This window comes from Rhinolophus ferrumequinum, chromosome 10 (genome assembly GCF_004115265.2).
Source record: "Rhinolophus ferrumequinum isolate MPI-CBG mRhiFer1 chromosome 10, mRhiFer1_v1.p, whole genome shotgun sequence".
In the NCBI taxonomy this organism is placed as follows: domain Eukaryota; kingdom Metazoa; phylum Chordata; class Mammalia; order Chiroptera; family Rhinolophidae; genus Rhinolophus; species Rhinolophus ferrumequinum.
The window spans coordinates 27,234,027-27,252,474 of NC_046293.1; the positions used below are offsets into that span (position 1 = coordinate 27,234,027).

The 18,448-nt window shown below is 37.1% G+C and overlaps 1 protein-coding gene across 2 annotated transcripts in view; it reads left to right on the top strand.

Moving 5' to 3' along the window:
• The window catches only part of BORCS5 (BLOC-1 related complex subunit 5), a 72,412-nt gene that overhangs the window by 26,306 nt on the left and 27,658 nt on the right, over positions 1-18,448 (top strand). The gene's annotated exons all lie outside the window — the stretch shown is intronic.

Genomic DNA, 18,448 nt, shown 5'->3' on the forward strand with positions numbered 1-18,448 from the left:
TGTTAAATAGTTGCAGTTCCCCAGGAAGGTACATGTTTTCTTTTTCCTCTTCTAATCTATCTGAAACCATGCATCTCTGAGGACTTCGGAACCCCCAAAACAGAACTAGCTTTATCCCTAAAGACTTGTGAGCTGTAAGTGACACCTCTGAAACTATGTCTAGGTGCTTTGCACCTAACCTGACTCCGCTAGGGTGGCACCAGAAGCCCCAGGGTGCCTTGGCATCGTAGAAAGTGAACCAGGGAAATGTTAGTCATCACACAATATTTTCTATGTGGATTAGGTTCCGCGGTGTCATCCTGCTCAGCAAATACTGGAATGTGACAGAATTGGCATTCATACCTAGGACCAACCCACACTGGGCACTAACTAAAGCATTCTGATAATTAACTGTGGTTTGCTGGTAATATTCCCTGAAGGAAGGATAACTAGGGAATAATGTTTCCAATTGTGCATTTTAATTAACAGAGGAATAGAATGGAAAGGGTTTTAAAGACGACTTCATGAGGAAGGATTAGTACCTGACATAGTTCAGTAGTTCCATCATAGTTGGACACATATTAAGAACACCAGCACCAATTTTTCCAATAAGCTAACTGAAAATAATTCTGAATTTTAGCTTATTTTATGTGTAAAATGAAATTGTTGGCTTTCTAAAATTATTCACAAGGTACTTTGCCAAAGTGATGTTAAGCCTGAGTGGTGTAATATGTCTGTCTTGCTGTTTTATGGGTCGCTCATATTTCTTCTACCCGCCCCGCCCCCCCCAAGTAACAGTAGTTCTTCACCTAGAATAGAATTTCAGGCTTGCATTTTCTTTAATATTCATAGCTCTTTCTTGTTACTGAAAGCAGAGGTATCTTTTTCAAGGAGGTTTAAATTATCAAGTTAACTCATTAATCATGTTGTCTTTTTCCTTTTACTAACAGAGGCAGTACTTTGTCTTCCTGAAGGTGTTCGAAAAGATCTTGTACACATACGCATATACACATGCCTTTGGTCATAGAAATGAGGTGTTACATCACTTGTTTCAGAATATACACTAATGCATCAAAAACAAGAGACAGGAAAACAAAATGCAGTTAGTAATCTTGTTGCTTCAAAACCAGCAAACGTTTTGGGAGACCAAGTTCTTGCTGGACATCACTAAATAAGAATGAGTTGATGTCACACTTGGCAAGAAGCAACTCAAAAAATTTTTTTTCCATACAAATAGTACAAAATGGTGGGGAGGAGGGGTGGTTGGGAGGGGGCAGCAGGAGAAAGAATGTGAGAATGAGTTGCTTGCTACAAAAGAATTACTATGATATAAAAGCCATGTTTGTTTTGTCAGGAGGAATCTGAGTTGGAACGTGAAGTGATGAAGGGGAGCGATGTTTACCGGGCCCTCCCACACTCCCTCCCAGGCCGCTGTGCGCTCATCCCTGTGGAGGGTTATGTAACCGCCTTGCCTCATTTTCAGGGGAGACTGGCCCCTGTAGCTGTTTTGGCTCAGTACAGTGTTGCATCAAGTATGAGTGAAGAGGTCTCTGAAACATAGTGACATCAAACTCAAAACACAGCCATTTTATTTGAGGAGTTCCAAACACCAGAAGGTAACACTGCAAACTGCGTAGGGTGTGTGCCACCACCTGCCTCCCCCTTCCCAGAATTCTATGCAACATTGGGAATTTGGGCAACCTGTTGGCCAATTTTACATATTTCTAAAAGCCAGGAAAGGTCAAGATGAGCCAAATATTTATGGAAATGAGCTGGAGTTATCTGGCTCGATGAATGTCTACGGTCCCGTGTTACATAACGAGTGGGGGAGTGGGTTGGGAGCACTACTGGCATGTTGGATGGACCAGTCTTCATTGCATGGGACTGTCCTGCGTGTTGGAGGAAGATTAGCTTCCCTTTCCACTAAACACCAACAGTGCCCCCAGTATCTCTTACAGCTAGAGAGGCCCTCATTTTTCCAAACCCCCCTTCCCCAAAGAGGGGGCAGAACTAAAACCGGTATGTGCTTTACAGTATTATTAAGCAACACAGTTTTCTTTATTGTTTGTTTTGCATAAAGGTCTTGGAAAGTCGTAGGAAGCTGTGCATTTCTAGATTTCATTCAGATTTCATAGAAAACACTATTGGGAAAAGCAGTTTGGAAAGATGGATGGCAGGGAAGGACATTCAGGAAAGAAAAGAATAAGAACGAGTGAGGTGGAAATGGCTCCTTAACTAGCCCATTCGTATTCCCCCAAATCTGCAGCTCTGTGGGTGGTTCCTCTTTTTCTGAGAGGCAGCAAAGTATAGCCCAGGAGTAAGGCAGGGGTAGGAGATAACATAGGGGTATGACAGGACAGAGGGATACGGGGGAAGAGGCATGTGTGAAAAAAAGATTTGGTGTATAGATGGGGATAACAAAGAAATTGGAGATTTTACATGGCGTTGTTAAGCTTACAGTGTTAGTATTTCTGGGACAATTTAGTCTATCACAGATTTAGAACTTCTAGTGGAAAAACTTGTCTGAGATAGTTAAGTCAATTAAAAACCTTCCCACGGAATGCTGAATTACAGTATTGACTGTCCCTTTGTAGATTTGATTTCTTTAAGCCTCACCTTCAAAAAGCTCTATGTCCTTCTAGATCCTTAGCCAGCAGTTTAGGTATATTGTCAGCTGTTCCTTTCATTATGGCTTCTCGGTCTCAACAGCCATTTTCCTTAGACATCATTAACTGAGTCACTAACCAAGTGTCATATTTTTCTATTCATCTGGACTTTCTGAAAATAATACAGTGCTTTATTGGAAAATCTAAGTGTAAACATTAGCCAAACATCAGCATAAAAATTAGCCAAATTAAATGTTATTAAATTAGATGTGCAAATAGAGGAAAGTTTTGAGAAATAGGAACAAATATCTCACTCATCTTCATTATCAGTCATGACTTAATTTTTAATCTTGGTTTTGCACCAAGGCTTAATTAATTAAGTTTAAGAATACTTCTTTTAATATTCCCCAAATCTTTTAAATTAGTTTTGAAGACATTCAGTTGCCTGCATATCACTGGGTTTTCAGCCTTCTCACTAGTGGTCAAATACTCAGGCAGTCTTTCCTCCATGAAAGTCTCCTTTTGTCACAGGCTGTCTTTCTCAGCAGCCACTCCCTTCCTAATTGTGTCACTCCCTTCCTAATTGTCTAGTCTGGCTAACTCTTAACATGGGTAGAAATTACCTGGTCAACCACATGGCTAAAGAGAGAGCATACGTTTTCCCAAATGTCTGGTAAGGTGGCTGAGGGGTGGGTGACAGTGGTGTCACAAACCTCTGTGGGAAGCAGAACCATAGCTTCCATAAGGTTTGCAAAGGGGTCTCTAACCCAAAAGAGTTTAAGAATTACTGGTATGGAGAGAACCTTGTCCTCAACAGAGATTGCCAGCTGCTCCCTAAAATTTCTTTTTTCATTGGGAATATCTCAGCATAAAGCAAAAAGAACAAACACCTAGCTCTTCATTTACCAACTTTGTCAAATTTTAGTACTTTGCCATATTAGCTTCAGATTTTTTTATTTTTTTTTTGTTCCCAGAGGAAAAGCACTTCAAATAAAGTGCTTCCTGCCCTCTCACCACCCTTTTGTAACCTCTTCTAATATTGCTTCTCCCTTCCTCTCTGCAGAAAACCATTGATCTGACTGGTGTTCCTCATACCCATGCATTATTTTCATAGCTTTACTTTTTACTACATATTTATGTATCTCTAAACAATATCTAATATTCTTTTATACGTTTTTGACTCTATATAAATTGCATTCTACTGTGTGTCTTTCATATACTTCTGTAACTTTTTTTTTTTAGCTTATGTTTTTGAGATTTATCCATGGAGATACATGGCTCATTTTTCACTGCTGTATAGTATTCCATTGGATGACTATCTCACAGTTTATTTAATCAGTGTCCTGTTAATGTTTGAGTTGTTTTCAAATTTTTTCACTATTAAACAATTTTGCAGTGGGCATCCTTATACATGTCTCCCTGTACACATTTATGAGAGTATTCTCTTGGGTATGTAAGTAGGAATACATTACTGTCTAGTAGGGCCCACTCACTTTCAGTTTTACTAGATATAGTCAAATGACTCTTCAGAGAGATCGTGCTGGTTTATACCCTTACTCGCTGTGTAAGAGAGTTCCTGTTGTCCCACATCCTCAATAAAACTGGATATTGTCCTAGCTGTTCCTTGTTTACTGATTAATTTAAAGACAGCACTGTGCTTAGCAACCATCTCAAACATCAGGTCAGATGCCAACTTATTTTTTTTATACCAGGCTTCCTCCTTTTAAAGGAATTATTTTCACTTTCAGAGTTACAAATCCAAGATAACTATAATACAGCTTTTTGTGGCTTATATTTATTTTTTAAAATAATGTTTCTTTTCTGTGATCACAAAGTGAATATATGATTATTTTAGATAACTTGGAAAACAGTTTCAAAAAAGAAAAGTAAAAATTCCACCACCTAGATGCGTATAGCCATTGTTAACATTTTGCTGTGTATTTCCTTCTAATGTAAACGTGTATGTGAAATACATTGACTTTACAGTTAGAATCATGCTGAATTTGTCATTTTATATCACATTTTTATTTAAAATTATATTGTGGCATTTCCCATATCACTGAATATTATTTGAAAACACCCTTTTAATAGCTGTATAACATTTCTTTGTATAAATGTGTTATACAATATTATTTGAAAACACTCTTTTAATAGCTGTATAAAATTTCTTTGTATAAATGTATTATAATTATATAGTTACATAATGATTCTCCTCTGGGAGGACATTTTTGATATTAAAATAATACTGTAGTAAACAATTTTGGTATATAAATCTTCTGAATTTCATTTTGTTTCTTTTGGATAGATTTCTAGAAGGGGTCAGTAGATATTTAAGGAATGAGATTGAACAGATTATAAGCAAGTCATCTAGGGAGAAAAAAAAGCAGTCAAGAAAGGGAAACAGAATATGGTTTGGGGGGTAATGAGATCTATTAACTCAGTTTCCCTCATATTTGAATTGAGTGGCAAAGCTGTCTCTTACCTAAATTTGGACATCGTTCCCTTATTAGGGACAATATTAGAGGTGAACTCTACCCTACCATGGACACCAGAGTTGGCTATGCATTGTAGTGTTCAAAGATTATAGAATCTTAGAATTGGAAGGGACTTTTAAAGTCCTGTCATTCAGTCTATTTCTTGCAGAGTCCCTGAATTGAGTGTATTTTGTAGAATAGCTCGTCAAAGTAGACGTCGGGCCTTGACTTGCTGACTATTTAATCTCAGGCAGCTCATTGTCATACAAGGAAACCTGCTCCTTTATTGGACAGCTTGGATTAGTTGAGTGTGGTTCCTTCACTTAAATCCAAATTTGATTTCCTGTAACTTTCACTTGTTGTTTACTTTGTTTTTAAATGAAAGGATCCCTAAAAATAATTCTGAAATATTTCACCTATATATACAGAGAGTGCCAAAAATATGTATACACATTTTAAGAGAGGAAAAAATTGTATTAAAATTGTGGTACTCAGTATATATTGATAGCAAAAAGATGAATACAAGTCATGTATATACATTTTTTTGGCACCCCCAGTATTTATCTGTTACCTTCTACTAGAATCAATATGAAAACAAACATATGTTTGACCTCCTTTTAGTTTTTGTTTCCTTCCAAGGTATAATTTAACTTTCTCTTGTCTTTATAGTGAAAATCATATATATGAACATAGATAGGATAGAAAATCTTTGCACATGTTTTTATACTTGGTGGACAGAAAAGTTTCAAAGTGTTTATATGTCCTGTTCATTTTATTATTTCTTAGAAGTTGCATTATAAGCAGTGGTTTTAGTTTACACAGCCCCACTTTTCCACTAATTATAAATAACAGCCGCCTCTATCTTTCTTTCTCTTTTACTGTCTTTTTTTTGTTTTACACAAAGGTGTTACATATATTATCTCCTTTAACCCCTGTCCAACCTCTTAGAGTAGGCGTTGAGGAACCTGAGGCTCAGAGAGGTTTACAGGCCTTTTCTGTCACACAGCTTCTAAAGGTAGAGCCAGGATTTAAACCAGGTCTGAGTCTAAAACCTGTACATTTAACCATTTTGTAAGTCTGTCTCCCTAACTTACGTTAATTTCATCATAAAATCAGATGTATTTCTGTTTTAAAGATGTTCCTGTCTTTGGGTTACTCGTTAGTGTATCCCATTGGTAGTGTGTGTGTCATTATTGGGGGTCTATTGCTTCTACTTGTTTCTCTTTAATAATCCCAACTCCTCTGCCTTGGTTTGGGACACCAAGGATTTCCTTCCTCTCATTGCCCATCTCTCCCTAGTCCCCTGTGTAATGCCTTCCTGTTTCTGGGGGAAACTGAAGCACAAAATGAGAAAAGAGTAACAAATAATGACATCATATTTTTCTGAATATTATCAACTGATACGTTTCATACAGGAGGATGTTTTCACAGCTGTGTGCTTTAGGGATAGTGGGAAAAGTTTGAATTTTTATAACTTGGGTATCTTCTACAACAAAAGCAGTGACGCACATGCTTAATGGACTTGGAATGTGGAAACCAGTTCTCTCAGCCCTGTGATAGGAATCTTTGTGTTTATGGTCACACTGGGATTCAGATATGTTATCGCAGTGAACTTGAGACCAAGGGTCAGAGAACCAAGGAGTAGACTTGCTGAATATATGATTTAATTACCCTAGATCAATCAAGCTTTGACTGAGTGATGATGGACTATATAGTGTGTGTATTTTTACGTAGTTGCTAGGGGAAAGGAAAAAGTTTAATCTTTGGTTTTGTTGACCTTTGTATCACTTTTATCTTGTAGTTCCACATAACTGCCTCTGCTGAATTTTCAAAAGGCCGAAGTCAAGTGATTTTATAGATAAGGTCTCATTCACTAATTACACAAGAAGAGCCCATATCTTCAAATATGGGTGACGTAAGTTTACTTTAGAGGCAGGAGTGAGTTCATTTCTTTGGAGAGATATGAATAGAATGTGTGTCTCTTGCTCGGGTGAGAAATAAATTCAAATCAGAACTTTGCTTGGAGGAAATGGAATGGAGTTATTGGGCACTTGAGCCTTCAGAAGTGAGGGATCTTTAGCCAAGGCCCAAGGGGGTACCAATTGTGTGTTTGCAGAACTCATCTAAATACAAGCATTCCTCAGTATGTGGAACAGCAATCATCTGTGGAGAACTTCTAGTATATGTCTATAAAGCACTTATGTGCCTTGGGTCTGTCAGTCATAAAAATACATGATCCCTTCCCTCAAGGACCTTACCAGGCAACTGGGGAGAAAGCAAGAATGTCAATAATAAAAGACAAAAAGGAGGCTTTGGTAAAGGCCAAAAATGACCCTTTAACCAAGTGTGTTCCAGAGATACAGCCCATAAAGATTGGGATTTAGTTACACATGAACTATATCGCTACTGAAAACATTTTGATTCCAAAATAAATAAATCCCAAATAAGCAAAACTATCTTAAGCATAAATTAAGGGGAAAGTGGTATTTTAAATTAATTCCTGAAGTAAATTGCCAAATTATGTACACTACAGTTTCAAGAATTGGCAACTCCAGAGCACTCATGTTTTGGCTACTGTATCTTCCTTAAATTACAGCAATATTTCTGTCACCAAAAATCTTGAATTTGTTGTATTTTTTATTTCTGTTAATTCCAGCACTTACTCCGCGCTCGTATGCTAGCTGCAGGGCAGATGGGGGAAAGAGTCTCTTGGTTCTTCAGTTTCTCAGTATAACAGCCCAATAGGCTCTCCTAGGTAATCCTTTGCTTTCTTGTTAGCTCCTTGGGTCTTAACTCTCTGTAGAAGAAAGATTTTATATTTCCTGTTGATTTTATTTAAGCTGAGCAGAAAATTAGATGGGTTTTTTTTCTTTTTTTTTTTGCCCTATATGTGATGCTTTAATTTTTTACTAAATTTATTGGGGTGACACTGGTTAGTAAAATTATATAGGTTTCAAGTATACAATTCGTATTTATACATCATCTATATATTACATAGTATATTCACCACCCAAAGTCTAATTAGTTTTCTTATTAGTAGACTTTATGTGTGGAAAAATCAATTTTTCTCTAAAATTGATCTTGTTCTTAGAAACTAACTTATAAATTAATAGTATTGCCTCAGCATTTTAAGCTACTGATAAGTGAGATCTTCCATCTGATCGGGGCATTTTCTCCAGTGTGTAAACAATCCTGTGTTTTCTGTTTTCCAACGGAATGTAGGAAAACAGGTATGTAATCCTTCAAGGAGACCAAGAGTTAACACCTATAAGAAGGGTGACCCCCAAAATTTCAGATTTCTCTTTTGTTGTTTCTTTTTCTCTTGGTTTTGAAAACAACACTTCATTTGTTTTCATTTAAAGTGAATCTGTGATTCATCTTTCTGAAACCTCAAAAAAAATGTTCCGCTCCGCAACGTGATTGATGTTGACTCTCTAAAGATACCCTGACCTCTTTTAAACTCAGTCTTGGTGTGCCTTGCAAAGTCTGTATTTCTAAGAAGTTGTGTATACTTCAAACTACTGTAAGTAGAATCGTGTTAAATGCCAATTTTTAGAAGAACACTTTCAGTTCCTAAAGCAAACTCCGTTAGAAAGGGAAGAATCATTTGGTGCCCCCCAAACGCCATTCTCTTTGTCTGGAAAGCTACAACTTGGGGGCATGGATGTTTCAGCAAGTGGAGACCACCTGGGTTTGCTGAACACTAGCTGTCAAGTTGCAGGGAGGACCGAGGTGCCCCATTAGAAGCTGGCATTCATTCTTACAAAATAGTGAGACAAAATGGGCTTTCTGTATTCATTCAGTGAGAGAGGTTGAAAGGTTGTAGTATCCAAACTGAGTGTTTGTAGTAGACTGCATTTCTTTTATTTTCATACTCAAAGTAAGGGTCTTCTAAATTTAAATATGTTCCTTTCTGCAAATAATTCTAAGTTAGTCTTGATTCTGTAATAAAGAAATATGGTGTAGCTGTATAGAATAATACTTTCTCTCCTCATAGAAACGTGGATTTTTCAAATTTTAGACTTGAAAGGAAACATGGCTCAACTCAGTTTTCAGAGAAGGAAATGAGACTTATTTTTTCCTTGGTTTATCCTTTTACATTTTTCATTTCATTCCCTATTGGCCACACTTTTTTTTTCATTGGCTGCTTTATTAGAGGAGTATTGTGAAATATTTTTGCTTAGCAAAAATTAGAATCAATCTACTTGACTTTTTTTGTTGTGGTAAAATAAACATAAAATTTACCATTTTAATCCTTTTTCAAGGGTATAATGCAGTGGAATTAATTACATTCAAATTGTTGTGCAACATCACCACCATTCATTTCCAGAACTTTTCATCATCCCAAATTGAAATTCCATGTCCATTAAATAGTAACTTCCTTTTCCCTTTTCCCTTTAGCCTGTGGCAACCATTATGCTCATTTTTTTCCGCTGTGGATTTGACTATTTTATGTACCTCATGTAAGCAGAATTATGCAATATTTTTCCTTTTGTATATGGTTTATTTCACTTTGCATAATGTTCTCAAGGTTCATCCATGTTGTAGCATTATCAGAATTTTTTTTACTTTTTAAGGCTGAATAACGTAACACTATATGTATATATTACATTTTGCTTATCCATTCTCCCATTGATGGATGCTTGGGTTGTCTCCATGTCTTAAATGTTGTGAACAAGGCTGCTATGAACGTTACTACAAATATCTCTTCAAGACTGTGCTTTCAGTTCTTTTGGGTCTATACCCAGAAGTGGAATTGCTGGTAATCATAAGATAATTCTGTTTCATTTTTTGAGGAACTGCCATGCTGTTTTCCAGTGACTGTACCATTATACATTCCCATCAGCAGAGCACAAGGGTTCCAATTTCTCCACATCCTCTCCAGCTCTTATTTTCTGTTTTTTTTTTAAAACTATTTTTTTAAACTTTTTAACTTTTTTTTTAACTATTTTTAACTTTTTTTAAAAGCCAGTAATGAGTGTGAGATGGTATCTCATTGTAATTTTGATTTGCGTCTCCCTTAAGATTAGTGATATTGAACATCATCTTATGTGCTTACTGGCCATTTTATATCTTCTTTGGAGAAATGTCTATTCAAATCTTTTGACCACTTTTGAATTGGGTTGTTTGTGTTTCTTTATGTTGAGTTTTAGGAGTTCTCTATATATTATTCTGTATATTAATCCCTTATCAGATATATGATTTGCAAATATTTTCTCCCATTCTATGGGTTGCCTTTTTTTTTACTCTGTTGATAGTGCCTTTTGATGTACAAACTTTAAGTTTTCATGAAGTCCAATTTGTCTATTTTTTTTCTTTTGTTGCCTGTATCTTTGGTGTCATATCTAAGAATCATTGCCAAGTCCAATGTCATGACGCCCTATGTTTTCTTCTAAGAGATTTATTGTTTTAGGTCTTTGGTCCATTTTGAGTTAATTTTTGTATATGGTGTTAGATAAGTATTCAACTTCATTCTTTTCAATGTGGATATCCACTTTTCTTAGCACCATTTGTTGAAAAGACTCCTTTCTCCCATTGAATGATCTCTTGTAGAAAACCATTTGAGCATATATGTGAGGGTATATTTCTGGGCTCTCTATTCTATTCCGTTGATCTATGTCTTTCTTTATGCCAGTACCACACTGTTTTGGTTACTGTAGCTTGTAATACGTTTTGAAATCAGAAGTGTGAGTCTTCCAGCTTTGTTGTTCTTCTTCAAGATTATTTTGGCATTGAGATTACATATGAATTTTACAATGGGTTTTTCTACTTCTGCAAAAAGAAAACATCATTAGAATTTTGATGGGGACTGCATTGAATCTGTAGATCACTCTGAGTAGTATTCACATCTTAACAATATTAAGTCTTCCAATTCATGAAACATGAGTTGTCTTTCCATTTATTTATGTCTACTGCAATTTCTTTTAGCAGTGTTTTGGAGTTTTCATTGTACAGGTTCTAATTTTGGAAAAATTGAGGCTCAGAGATACAAGGTAAACTGTCCAAATTCACACAACTAGAAATAATGAGGCTGAATTCAGCTTTACCCATTCTCCCTGCCTTAGTGCATTCAGGCTGCTCTAACAAAATACCATAGGCCGGGTGCCTTATAAACAACAGAAATTTGTTTCTCACAGTTCTGGAGGCTGGGAAGTCCAAGATCAAGGTGCTAGCTGCTTCAGTGTCTGTGAGGACTTGCTTCCTGGTTCATAGACAGCTGTCTTTTTGCTGTGTCCTCATATGGTAGAAGGGGCAAGTGAGCTCTCTGGGGTCTCTTTCATAATAGCACTGGTTCAGGGCTCCACCCTCATAACCCAATCACCTCCCAAAGGCCCTGTCTCCTACTCTGCCACTGCAGATTAGGTTTCAAAATACGAATTTTGGGAGGCGGGACACAAACATTCAGTCCATAGCACTATCTCAAAGAGACAGTTCTTTTTTGGTCCTCTGGTGGTTATTGAAAACTGTTAGGAGGGAAATCCTGGGAGCATTGTTTCTATGTACATCCAACATCGTGGTGGGTTGGCATGTTATATTGGGCTTGTCTGTACTTGCAGTCTCTTCTGCTACATAGTTTAACCAAAACAATGATGGTAGCCCTTCTCCTTGGTGAGTGGCTCCTTCTCTTTGGTGAGATTGGCACTCCTCTGAGGTGACTGAATGGAGATAAAAGTTCCTAAGGGAACTAGTCATGCAGGGTACCCTTTTTCCAAATGTCCCAAAGAAATTGATCACTAACACATCATAAGATCCTGGCACATGTTTTTAGACTTTTCCTTTTCTTTCAGAAAAGGGTAGGGAGTACCTTTGAGAACTAGAGTTTGTTCAAGTAAAGAATACACATGACTTCTGTGCTTTTGTCTTTGAAATATATCGTGACCAACAGAGTCAAAAATCCCCTATTAGTTTTAGGGATAATTTCTTTTTTCATAATCTGTTGTTGCTTAATTGTACCTTCACAATAACTTTTGTCAACGTTGCATAGATTCTGTTTTCTGGATTCTGTGGTAGGAAATGGAGCTTGTTATACTGTTTCTCAGCCATGGGCCCCACTTCTCGTAATACTCATTTCTAGTCCAGTAGTGGTTAAGGCTCTAAAAGTCAAAGAATTCAGCGTGGTAATAGCCTAGGTTAATACCCACATGGCTCTTGACTATACTTTAGAAAAACTTTTTTTCACCTACGTGACATTTCAGAAAGAAAAAGATTGCTCAGCAAAATATTTTCCAAATTTCTAACCCTGATGATTTTTCCATTTTCCATTTTACAGAAAGAAATAGAAATAGGTACTGATGGCAGTTAGCTTGTCGGTATAATAGTCAGTCTCGGTCCTTACCCATTCCCCGGAGCCCACTCTCCATTACATAGAAACAAAGTGGTCTCAGCAGGGTCTTAGCAAACGTCTCCAGTTTTTATCATTTGCAAAACCAACCCTTAATATATGAATCTATTAGATCAGGTTTTTAACTCAATGAACATCGACTCTGTGTGCATCACTGTTTAAGGAAAACTGAGGGTAATGAACTTGTTCCCTAGCCAGTAAGGAAGACATAATTTAGAAACTTCTTTTTAGCATAAAACACTAACCATAAATATGTAGAAGAGTGTATTAGGAGTGAAGTGTCATGACATCTATACTTTTTAGTATAGAAAAGAAAAAATATATATAGAAAGATGAACTACATATGATAAAGTATAATTTATTGAATCTAGATGGTGAATGGGTATAAACTTTTTCCTACTTTTTATATGTTTGAAAATTTATATAATAAGTAAAAAAGAAAAAATATTAACTATAAAGAGCACTTATACAAAAAATAATTTCAAGATTATATATGAGGTTGGACAATTAAGTTCACGAACTCGTCCTAGAAAAAGTGCTACATACCTCCTTCTGAATATCACTACGGTCACCTTTGAAGTACTCCCCTTGGGAAGCTAAGCACCAACACCAGCGCCTAGTACACCTTTCAAAGCAATTTTGGAACTCTTTTTCTAGAATGGCCATCAGAGCTGTTGTATTACTTTTGATGTCCTGAACATCATCAAAATGTCTTCCTTTCAATATTTCCTTTATCTTTGGGTAAAGACAGAAGTCACTGGGGGCCAAATTAGGTTAGTAGGGAGGCTGTTCCAATACACTTATTTGTTTACTGGCTAAAAACTCCCTCACAGACAGTGCTGTGTGAGCTGGTGCATTGTCGTGATGCAAGAGCCATGAATTGTTGGCAAAAAGTTCAGGTCATCTAACTTTTTCCTGCAGCTTTTTCAGCACTTCCAAATAGTAAACTTGGTTAACTGTTTGTCCAGTTGGTACAAATTCGTAATGAATAATCCCTTTGATATCAAAAAACGTTAGCAACATCGTTGCAGCAAGTTCTCAAACTTAATTGTTTGACCTTGTATGGTTCATTCTCTTTTACCTGCGGGCTTAGGTTACTATTAGAGTTGGTCAGTAAGAATTAAAACAGTGCTGTGGACCTAGAGTCCCTTAGAAGCCAGGCAGGTAATATGAATGAGTGAAGATGGCTGGGTGTCAGACAATAGGAAGTGGGGGCATTGAGAGAACAGGAGAGTACACACCTCATTTAAAGCATCCACAAATTTTATCTTTAATAAAAATTTTTATCTTTAATCTTTAATGTGTATTCAGAAATAAAACAGTTCTGAGGACTGATAGTTTGTTCTCCTAAAAAGGATAAAATTTACCATCTCTAAATTTATCCAGCTTTCTATCCTCCCTCCTCCTCCTTTTATCAGAAGATACAGGGATGGTTAAGTCATCAAAGTGAGGGAGATGGGTTCCTAGCACTTGTGAGTGATGGCAGTGCTTTGTAATCATTGCTTCTAGAAGTTGCTTGGGTTGCCACAGCTTTGTAACTTCAGGAGTAGAAAAAGTGGCCCATGATTTTTTTCTGTCTTGCTCCTTCTATTATCTGGAGCAGGATTTGTGGCATATTTTTAGAGATGCCTGTGAGTCAGAGAAGCATATTATTATAATAGACCCATGTACCTGCGCTTTGTTTTTAGATGATTTAAAGAATACAATTGTGATTTATAAGGGTGATTGAAAGTGTAATGTCTTTGACTTTGAGGTTGGCTGGGCAACTTAATTTGAATACTGTGCTTTTCTAGACTTGGCAGCTTTCTTGAAATCCACCACCACTCATTTTTTTTTTTTTTTTTAAAAGAGGAAAAGTAAGAGTTTGTTTTTTGAGTTAAGGTTGGGTTCTGATTCATCTGCTTCAGCACGCTGGAGGCTTGGGCTGGCCCTGCAGCTTTTCTCCTCCCATTCTTCAATGCAGGCTCCCAGTAGTCGTCTCAAGCACTGGCGATCTTCCTCACTTACTTGGGAAGAGCAGATTCAGACTGAGACCAGGCCTCACTCTTAAGTGTGTATGGAGAATACAGAGTAGAGAACCTGAAAAGCCTTTTTTCCTCCTCAAGTCTTCATCAACTCACTCTTTCCTTGGAGTTTTAGCACTAGAACTGCGTCCTCTTAACCTAATTTGAGAACCTTTTATGAACCTTTTATGTTAGACGCAAGAGATAAAGATAAGTAAAACATGGTCCCTGCTCTACTAGCTCACAGTTTGTTTTGAGGCTTTTAATTGCCTTGGAGAAGATGCTGTTTTAAGGTGTATTCAGCCATGTAAACCATAGTGAGAATGAAAGCTAGAAACTGGTTTTGATTTCTAGAGTTGGGGACACTGCATGAGGGAAGAAGAGAAAACTGCCCAAGAAGACATTATGAATAGGTGGGAAAGACCTTGGCCACTTTTTGTTCAAATGAGTTTATTTAAAAAATTCCGAAAGGGAAATACATTCATAGGTTAAAAAATACAAAGTATATTATCAAAGTCTCCCTCCATACGCTTCTTCTCCGTCTAATTCTTATTTCAGGGTTTCTTTGTGTAAATATAAGCAAATATGAATATATGTTTTATTTACTTGTCCCCTCTTTTTACATAAGGGTATCAGCACACTCTGTACATTATCCTACTGTGTTTTCCCGAAAATAAGACCTAGCCAATCAGCTCTAATGCATCTTTTGGAGCAAATATTAATATAAGACACAGTCTTATTTTAATATAAGACTGGGTCTAATATAATATAGAATAGAATATAATACCGGGTCTTATATTAATTTTTGCTCCAAAAGACACATTAGAGCTGATTGTCCGGTTAGGTCTTATTCTCGGGGAAATACAGTATATATTTTCTTCTATCACTTAATATCTTATGGAGATTTTTTAATGTGAATACATAGAGTTTATTCTTTTCTATGTTCATATACTATTTATAGATTTAATTAACACGCGTCGTATTGATGGACATTGAAGTGTTTGCTCATATCTTACTATTGTGATCACTGATGCAATGAATACTCTTATGTATACACTGTACGTCATTTAGCATGTGTACTAATATACATGCAAATTCCTAGTAGTGAAATTGTTGCATCAAAGGCTTTATGCATTTGTAATTTTTATATCCATGCCAAATTGCCCTCTATGGAGGTGTTAACAACTTACACACCTATCAGCTATGCCTGTTTCTTCATAGTTCCACCTACGGAGTTTTTATCATACTTTGGATTTTTACCAATTTGATAGGTGAAAAATGGGCTAGCAGTGAAGTTTTAATTTCCCTTTTTTTTTTTTTTTATGATGAGTGAGGTTGTGCATCTTAGAGTTGAGGCATTGGTATTTCTTTTTCTGTGAAATGCTTTTTCATATCTTTTGTCTATCTTTCTTTTGCTGATTTTTCACTTGCCAATTACCAGGAGCTCTTTATATAACAGGAAACTTACCCTTTTTGATATGAGTTACAAATATTTTTCCAAGGTTTTTTGTTTGTTTTTTTTAACTTATGGGGTTTTTTTGCCCTGAGGAATCTTGATTTTGTTTTTAATTAAAGTTTATTGGGGTGACAATTGTTAGTAAAGTTATATAGGCTTCAGGTGTACAGTTATGTAATACATCCTCTATATATTACATTGTGTGTTCACCACCCAGAGTCAGTTCTCTTTCCATCACCATATATTTAATCCCTTTCACCCTCGAATCTTGATTTTTATATTGTTGAGTTTATCGTTGTTTTCTTTATGGCCTTTGCATTATCCTGCCCCATACTGATGGCACAAAATCATTCATTCCTCTTTCCACAGTGGTTGCTCACTCTTTTCCTACTTCTATCTTGGATTGACAGCAAAAACCTTTTGGTAACTTCCTCCCCAAGTCTGTTCCTGGGACTGCATTCTTTGTCAGTGATAGGATAGCCTTCGATAATTTTGTTAGGAGATTTCAGTGGTCTTAAAATCTCCCACTTCCTTGTTTGGAGGTACTGTAGAAAACTAGCAGTTTCTTATAAAACTAAACATGCAATTGCCATACAACTCAACAATTGCTCTGTTGGGCATTTATTCCAGAGAAATGAAAACTTATGTTTACACAAAATCCTGTACACAACTGTTCATAGCGGCTTCGTTTGTAATAGGCCCAAATTGGAAATAACTCAGATGTCCTTCAGTGGGTGAAAACTGCAGGATGTACATGCAGTGGAATACTACTCAGAGGTAAGAAGGAATGAACTATTGATGTGTGCGACAACTTAGATGAGTCTCTAATGTATTCTGTTGGGTGAAGAAAGTCAGTCCCGAAAGGTTACATATTGCATTATCCCATTTGTAAAACATTTTTGAAATGACAAAGTTGTAGGAATGGTGAACAGATTAGTGTTTGTCAGGGGTTAAGGATGGGGAGGGAGGCAGAGGCCTGAGCGAGGTGGATGTGGTTAGAAGAAGGAACACAAGAAACCCTTGTGTGATGGAGTGGCTCAGTATCTGACTGTGGGGGTGGGTACTTGAACCTCTGTTTGTGAAAAAATTGTACAGAACTAAATACACAGACTCACACACGTGAGTGCAAGTAAAATGGGACCTCTGAGTAAGATCAGTGGATCGTATCAATGTCAGTATCTTGGCTGTGATATTGTATTGTAGTTTTGCAAGATATTACCTTTGGGGGAAACTGGATAAAGTGATACACAAGATCCTGTAAACAGAATCTCAATAAAAATTTCAATTGAAAAATAAATCCCCGTGTCTGCAAATACCAGCCGCACCGAAAGCTACCATGTAGAGGCAGGTTCAGCTGGGAGTAACTGGTGTTTTCTGGGTAGGGATCAGCAGTGGAACAGCTAGGGACCTAGTGTTGGCAGTGGGATGTGGGGAGCAGAGCAGTAACTGGCAGGTCCAAAGATTCTCTTGGGCAGCCCAACTGGGTAGCCCATCTCTCAGTCTGTTTTGGGGGGAAAAGAACACTGGCTTAGGCTCCAATACCTGAGAGCCAGAGGGTTTGGCATTGGTGTTTGGGGGGTAGGAATAGGGAAGAGTTTCCAAGAAGAGCTTTGATGTGGGTGGGTCCACCTTGATCACGCCCAGCATGTACCTCACTGTCATGTTTTTTTCAGGTACCTTCTGCTGTGTCGTTAGCTCTGATATGAGACAGAACATGGCTTAGCATGGTGCTTCTCAGAGTGTGGCAAGGGAATCTCTGAGATCCCCAGGACCCTGCTAGGGATTCTCTGAGGTCAAAACCATTTTCACAGTTATACTTAGACATTTGCTAATTACTCTCATTCTCTTACAAGAGTACAATGGAGTTTTCCAGAGGCTCCATGGTGTGAAATAGCAACAGATTAAATGCAGAAGCAGCTGTTTTATATTAAGCCAGACATTAAAAAGACTTACAAAAATGTAAACCAGTGCCACTCTTCTCACTTTTTTGTTTTGGAAAATATAATTTTCCTTAAAATATGTTATTTATGTTAACATATAATAGGGTTATTACTGCTGTTTTTAAATTGATTTAATAAATATTTAACAATTTTCTCAGTTTAATTTTTAGTAGGTGAGTATTGATATAAACTACATGAACCAAAGCTCTTTGGGGTCCTCCATAATATTTGAGAGGGTAGGGGGTCTAACACCAAAAAGTGTGTGACCCTCAGCTGGGCAGAGAGCACCTGGCCAGAAGTTGGAAGGCGTGGGTTCTGGTCAGGGCTCTGCTGTGCGACCCCTGGGCAAGCCATTTAGCTTCTGTAATTAATTTCTTCCTCTGTGAATGCTAACAGTGATCCTGGTCTATACATCTGGAAGAACAGTAAGAGAACTCCAGATGAAAGGCTTTGAAAATATAATGTCCTTTGCACGTATAAGGAAATTGAATAGTTATACAACTAAACTGATGTAGCCAAATGTAAAGAACAAGGTTCATAGTGTGTCAGCTGACATTCTGTTCACTCTTTATATTTTTTCATTTTTGCGTCTCCTCCTAACAGTTTCCTCATACATTTTATTTCTTTTTCTCAGTTTCTCAGATAACC